This window comes from Thunnus albacares, chromosome 14, assembly GCF_914725855.1.
Source record: "Thunnus albacares chromosome 14, fThuAlb1.1, whole genome shotgun sequence".
Classification (NCBI taxonomy): Eukaryota; Metazoa; Chordata; class Actinopteri; order Scombriformes; family Scombridae; genus Thunnus; species Thunnus albacares.
In genome coordinates, this window is record NC_058119.1 from 24,400,695 (window position 1) to 24,408,360 (window position 7,666).

Sequence of the window (7,666 nt, forward strand, 5' to 3'; positions counted from 1 at the left end):
GAAATGACTGACAGAGGGTGTAAGCAGATGTTAGTTATTTGGCTCAAACATGCAAAACCACTGGTATGGTCTTTTAAATATGATGACTCCTTTTAAGTTTATGTTCACTTGTCTAATAACTTACTGTCCCCTAAAATTTGGGGACCGTGTCTAAAAAGAAAATGTCAATTTAAAGTTGAGAGCAAGCACTTTAATCTCAAAGTCACTATTTCAAATCTAATCTGCTGGAGTGCTCACTTACATACATGTTCTATGTGTTGAGTGGCCATTACAGGTAATATCGGGGTCTATTTATTTCTTCCTATTGCCTTTAATGCCTATAAAGAATTTAAACCCACTGATGTATTTGCCACAGTCAGGAGCTACAAGCTGTTGGCAGAATGACTGCAACATAATGGACTAGGAGTGTCCATGCAGCAGTATATATCCCTGTAAGCCGTTTGTAATTGTAATTGTTTCGGGAAACAGTGGGAGCAAAGCACTTTCAAGGCAGCAGCTGCTTCTGACTTCGGCAGATATAATAAATATAATGTATTCATGATCATTATTGGTGATATAGAAACCTGCCATTCTTATGTTTTATTTAGATACTAAAGATCTGGAGATCACAGTGGCCAAACTGAACAGTCATTCATACATTCTGTGTGCTGGTAAAGGATAGCAGAACCGGGTAAATTTATATATAGACCTATTTTACAATATGTTGAGAAACAAATTGGGGAAGTGGAGAAATGATTACATCATGTAACATTGCTACAGACATCTGTTAGCTATAACAGCCACCATGAATGAACATTTTCTGCAAAAAAAAAGCGCTTTCTGAACAATTATCAAGGTATGTAGAGCCATAGGGGGAACTCAGACACTCAGCTACAGACAAAATGAGAATTGGTGGTCAGACCTTAAAGGCCAGTCCACTTTAAGTGAGCCTGGTCAGGTTAGGCTAATGCATTGTCGCTAACTTCGGGGCTAACCCCTTTCAATAGACGAGTCTTTTCTTGGTATTGAAAAGCTGCAGCGTTTATTAATTAACACACTGTAGCCTATACTGTACATTTACTGCCAGACTGACAACTTACTGCTAAGCTTTTCCTCTGCTCCGTTCACAATCACTGTCACTTTTCTCCCGCTCGCTCAACCACGCACTCGCTATGCACACACATTGCACACAGCCCTATTCTTTGACAGAGCTACGCTACTCTAATACCCGCACCTTTCATGTAGATGTCCTTTGAAGAATGAAGAGAGGGAGGATGACTCAAAATATTTCCACAAAGGGTGTCATCATAGCCCACTGATATTAATGATCCTGTGAAATTTTAGCAGCAGCGATTGTAATTTTGCAGTGGCGGTGCACCAGGGCAGAATGAATATAGGGGAAACACTGCCTGTATTATTCTAATTAGTTCGAGGAAATAGTTTAGCCCACATTGGACCTGAGCAGAGGTCAAATCACCCAAAATAACTGAAAACACCTGTGGGGTTGTGTAGGAGCTCTATTAACCAATCAAATTTGTGTTGGTTTGTATGTCTATTCTCAAATGCTGATGCTGGGAAAGTGATAATTAGCTCCAGATGCTATATATCCTACGGAAAAACCGTATGCTTGTTTGAGAAGGGAAAAACAGTGAGCTGAGCTCTGTCAAATGTGCCTCCAAAGCTATCTTAGTTACATGTATTTTCATGCTCGTGGAAAATGAAAATGAGCCACTGTGGTTTACTGTGTGGTTAGCACATACAGTGGAACTATTTCTTCACCAACAACAGCTGCAACCAATGACTGCATGCAGCATCTCATTAGTGCTGTTCTCATGGCCGAGCTGCTGATTTGTACACTGTTGTAACTGAACAGAAGCCAGATGGGACGATGGGAAGATTGGTGACCAGTCAGTGCTGCGCTGACTGTACGGAGATTAAATTTATATTGATGGTTTCATCTAGTGAACAACAGATAAGACAACAACAACAAAAAAAGATAAATAAATGCAAACAACAACAAAGAAAAAGTTCAGGCTGATGCTGCTCCTGGCTGGCGGTCAGCTGGTGGAGCAGACAGGTACAGCCAAGTGGGAGTATTTCAGCTCTGGTTGCACAATAATGTTAACTGACACTGAGTTATTATGGTGAATTTCATCGTTTTTCTTGCTGACTCCAGGGGAAAGATGGTGGCAGTGTGAGTGACAACAAATTTCTCTCACCATAAAATGAAACAACCGATGGCAGCAGGAAGGTTTGCTTGGCCGCAATTTAATCATTTTTTCCTCTGCTCATGTTACTGCTAAATGTGACTAGCTTATCCGCTTACAGAGGCTAGTTAGCAGAGTTAACAAGGGGATGTTCATTGTTTTATTGTAGCCTTTCCATCCACTGTTCCATATCATAAAGATGCAGACAATGCCTGTCAATGCCTGCCTGTCAACAATGCCTGTCTTGTTGCAGATTTCTTAGGTGAGCTTGATGTAAATTGGGTGTGATCAAGAGCTAACGCTGGTCTGGTCTGGTCTGGTTTGAAGTTCCACCGTTGGAAATGTTGCATGTAAGGCAAACTGGTACGAGTAGGGACTGTGGAGTCTATCTAAAGAGGACAAAGCAGATTTCTGTAACATGAATGACTACACTATAGTTATAGTACAGATCTGATGGGATGTCACCAGAATTAGCAGCACCCCTGGGCATCTTCAGGTCTCCCATTTGGGGATGTGCTGAAATTACTGACCTTGAAATGTGAGGAAGACTGTTAATGAGCCAGATCTTTAAATTAGAAGGAATCGCGTCACTCTTATAGCTCAAAATGCAGAGCTTTATTCAACACCTCAGACAGACACATTTAATTTAAAAGTAACGCCTTTGAATGCTCTCTTCTTCTCCCTCCTTTTCTCTGTCAGCATTTTACGACACGTTAGATTTATTTACATCGATATACTGCCCTTCTCTACCTGTGACAGCTGTGTGGGAGAAATTAAGTATGTTTATTTTGATGCTGCAGATCACTACTAATACAAAACATGTCAGGATTGTTGTCCCATAAAAATTAGATTGTGTGGAGGCCTGAATACAGGCTCGTGATCGTACTTCGATTAGTGGTGCAGCCCTAGATACACCAGAAAGGACTGAGCCCCACGGCTGAAAACAGTCTGAGACTAAAAATCATGCAGATCCAAATTCCTCTGACATCTGTGTACATGTTGATGTTCTAGGGAAAAAAACTCCCTATGAAGATGACTTATTACTCATTGCTGTTCCTCTCCGCCTCCCTAGAAACTGTAAGTCAGCTGCCATCAGGAGCGTCTGGACTCGTAATGAGGAATAATTCATTAGATGACATGCATTAAGTGAATAAAGAGGGAGGGAAAGAACGGGTAGAGAAAATGCCTGAAAAAAGGTCACAGGCTTGATTTAATTAACAGGTGAAAGCACATTACGTGATGGTCAAAGTTTCCTTGAGCAGGAAACTGGAGCTCACTGACTGCTGCTGAGCTGGAAGAGACAATCAGCAAGTGTCTCCTCACATGATGAAAAGGAAAAATGACTAGCTATCCATGCAGAGTGCTGGATGTTTCTGAGTAAAAAAAGAGGCTCACACTTAGTCCATTTCCTGTGTCAGCTAACATCAAAATAACACAGTCATGCAGTTGCTATCTTTTGTGGTCATGAAACAGAAATAAAACTCAATATCTCTCCGTCTACCATAGCAACTTGATACTGCAAATCAGCAGCTAATTGGATCTTCTGAGTATGCTCTTCCCTAAAATCTCTTTCTCTCACAGTGACTCACAAACACACACAAACAAACAGAGGTCATCTTAACTTCCTTTATCTGATGTAACTGATCACAAGACATATGTTGGGACATGCTGTTCTATGTTGGGCTACTTGTATTACAAACTGTTAACCATGCATGCAGTGTAGGGAGTAGATACAGAATAAACAGAGATAAACCCCATAATACCCCTGATAAGAAAGCTGGTGTGCAGAACAGAAAGCTAGAGATGCTACAACATATGAATCCAAGGTAATGGATCCATGTGTGAGCATATCACAGAACCAAACAATACAAATCATTTAGCTCCAAAACTAGGTATTCTCCATATTTTCCTTTACCACAAAATCTGTAGTAAGACCTTAATCAATCCAAAACTCAAAAAGGGACATTTGGTAAAGAGCAGGTTCAGCATTGTGCTGCAACTAAATTATTTTCAATAATCGATTAGAAACTGTGAAAAATGTCCATCACAGTTTCCTAGAGCCTGAGGTGATGTCTAGGGATGGGAGGACAAAAGATTTTATCGGGGATTGGGATAAACAAAAAATACCCATGATATGTTGATTGTGGTGAATTTCGGGTTAATCGTACAGTCCTTTATTGATTCCCTGATTTATTTTGAGCTGCCACATGAGGGAGCCTGCATCTCTCCAGTCTTTAATTTTCACTAAAAAAAAGATGTGTCCTATCTGTGATGTAATAAAAATATTTGTCTCTTGACAAATTGTAAGGTGCAGTGATTCCAGTATGTTTTAGAGTTTTAAACATATTTCGATGATTATCGGGACAATATCGTGAATTACAGTTATTTTGGCCAGGATAATCGTGACATGAAACTTTCATATCGTCCCACGCCTAGTGATGTCATCACATGTTTTGTTTAGTCCGATCAACAGTCCAAAACTCAAAGATATTCAATTAACTATGATGGAAGACATGGAAAAACAGTAAATTCTCACATTTGAGAAGCTGGAACAAGGGAATGTTTGGCATTTTGCTTTAAATTTAGCTTTAATGATTAATCGATTATCAAAATAGTTGGTGATTTATTTTCTATTGACCTACTGACCGATTACTCAACTTATCATTGCAGCTCTGTTCAGCAAGTCTATGACAAATGCTGAGGCAGGGTCTGACATAACCACTGGCTGGATGACCCAGGGTCAGTAAAGGTTTATGCAGGTCAAGCTGATTGGCCAGTCACTGGCCTGGACTGGCCAATCAGAGTCATGGGTACACAGTTTAAGACAGGGGGAGGATATTTCTCTTCGTTTGATAATGTTACAAGTACAGTTAAGCTTTGCTGTCGGTTTCCTGACTCATTTTTAAAAAGATGAGCGAAAAAGAGAGAGGTGTGGGCGAGCTGGGAGAGAGCGGCGGTAGCAAGAACAAAGCAGTGAATGAGAGAAATCAAACTTTCTGATTGTTTCACGGCACTTACGTTATAAAACACAAATAAATAACCAATCAAACACTCAACAGATGATTTACTGTGGAGACAGACGCTGATAAATTTCTGTTTGAATTTCCTCCTCTGCATTTCCCCTTTTCATTCATTGCAATTCAACTGTAGAGAACGGATGGCTTGCGGAGGCAGACAGAAGGAGCTTGGTGTGAACAGACACAACACAAACAAATCGCCATTATGTTCTTTCTCTCACTCTTTTATCTTGACGAGAACGTGTCTGCAGATCTCTCAGCACTGTCTCAGTTCTTGACACAAGAGTTTTATTATCAAGGTCATCTATAGTCACCACAATGTTATTATAAATTCTCTTCTCCATATGTGGTCCATACTCTCTCTCTCTACATTTATACACCATTCAATTACTGATCCAATATGTAATATCTAATTTTATATTTTACATATTTGTGTGACATATCAACATTACATCCATAACTAAAGGAAAACAACCATCTAAAAAGGGAACTTCACTGTTGTATGTATTATGTTTAAATGAATATATCATCAAAATTATGGGACAAAATAGTTATTTTAATTTTTTGTCTGCCAGAGGCCGGTATAACTCTGATCTACTGGCCAAGTGGACCAATAGATCAGAGTTATACTGTTACATTGGACACTGTGAGGGGTTAAAGAGTCATATTAGTCACCTTCTATGGCTGATTTATGTTTATTTAAGGATATATTTATATATGTAGAAAAAGCTTTCAGAGAATAAAACATGTCTTTACTTTGTTCTCTTTTCCTCCATGATGTTTACTAGCTTGTCATAGTTGAGCCCCATTTTTTTAACAGCTAGACAAAAACTGAAGACTACCAAATGTGGTTAGGACCTCTCTAGCTAAACATAGCATGGGACACAGAGCTGACACACACACACACACACACACACACACACACATCTGTATCTGCAGCAACTCTGGAAAATGTTGCTCATGTGATTAAAAACTTTTATCTTGGAGAGCACATATGGCATCAGAGAGAAATGGAAAGGCGAGAGGAAGAAAATAGTTAAGTTCTAAAGGTTTAAGATTAAAAAAAAAAAAAGTTGGTTAACAGAGATAAAAGATAGCTAACAGGCAGACAAAAGCACCGTTCAGTATCTTTTCTCTCAGTTATCTACCTCAAATATTGGATTAACGTTAGCCTACTACTCTGCCGGTTCATGTTTGTGTTAGTTAGTGTCTCCAACGTTACACTTATCACTTAGTGTGGTGACAGTTAAACTTAATGTTTAAACTGGCCGTATACGGGTTGAAATAACACTTATGTTTACCTCATGGATTCATCTGTTGGCCATTTTTTTCTGGTAACTGATCCATTGTTTAGTCTAAAAAAAAAAAGTCAGAAATTTCCCACAGCCTAAGGTGACCACTTTAAAATGCTTTTTTTTTTACCCCCAAAAAACTCAAAGACATTCAATTTATTTAAATATAAAACAGAGAAAAAGAGTAAATACTCATATTTGAGAAGCTGTTACAAGTCTATGTATGTTTGTAGTTTTTGTTTTAATTGGCTAATAGTCTTTAAATTGTTACTCGATCATTAAAACTGTCGATTAACTTTATATTGATTAATTGTGACTCATCAGTTCAAAACCAGATCTCACCACATGTAGGATTAATGTTACCGGTTTAGTTAATTATCGCTGTAAAATATCTTTATTTTACCATAAGAGTTTTACTTTATTTTGTTATGTGTAGTTATTGTAATCTTCCTAAGGAGCATACCCGAGCTTATTATAATTCACATGTGACTGTTACTTAAACGCAACTGTACTCATAACCGTAGTTTCACTCTCACACACACACACACACACCCAGACACCAATGCTAAAAGTTACCTCAGAAAGCAGGTTAGCTTACTTCTTGGAACGGTTAGTTCGTCGTGTGATAGAAACGTAACTTAACGTCCTAACAGAAAAAAAACCCCGCTCCGGGCTGCGTCAACTCACTTGGACTGTTTTCGTAGCCGTCCTTTCTTCAACCCAAAGTCACTCCAGGAACCGGGGAAAAGTTAAATAAATCCATGTGTCTTTTTTTGTGTCGGCGTCTACGCGTCGTGGGTTGTTGTCATTACCTCTCCGCCGACGACTGAGGGCTAACCGGGGCTGACTGTGTGCTTCGTCTTCGTCCCAACGGCGATGACGCTGCGGCTGGTTCTCCTTTGGGCGGAGCTAGGCACACGCGCTCTCTGTGTCTCTCTCCCTGTCTCCCTCTCTCTCTCTCTCTCTCCCTCTCCCTCTCTCTCTCCCTCTCTCTCTCTCACTCTCTCTCCTCAAGGTGCCTTAATGAGTGGACTCCACACACAAGGGTAATTAGTCCGATACCTGGCTTGGTTGCCCCTAATTAACTGACATCAATTGTTCAAGTACACGTGCACGAATGCACAGCGTCAAGGTGAAGTGTTGCCATCATGCTGCTTTGAAAAAAAGTCCA

The 7,666-nt window shown here is 39.7% G+C and overlaps 1 protein-coding gene across 3 annotated transcripts in view; it reads right to left on the minus strand.

Moving 5' to 3' along the window:
• b3gnt2b (UDP-GlcNAc:betaGal beta-1,3-N-acetylglucosaminyltransferase 2b) overlaps positions 1–7,405 on the minus strand; it is a 33,802-nt gene extending 26,397 nt beyond the window's left edge. Inside the window, exon 1 of one of the 3 annotated variants that reach the window (XM_044372723.1) lies at positions 7,183–7,405. The gene's annotated coding sequence lies outside the window, so the exon portion shown is untranslated. Of the gene's footprint in view, positions 1–7,071 lie in introns of all 3 variants that reach the window. The other 2 variants (XM_044372725.1, XM_044372726.1) reach the window with 2 other exon arrangements.
• Positions 7,406–7,666: the final 261 nt, after the last annotated feature.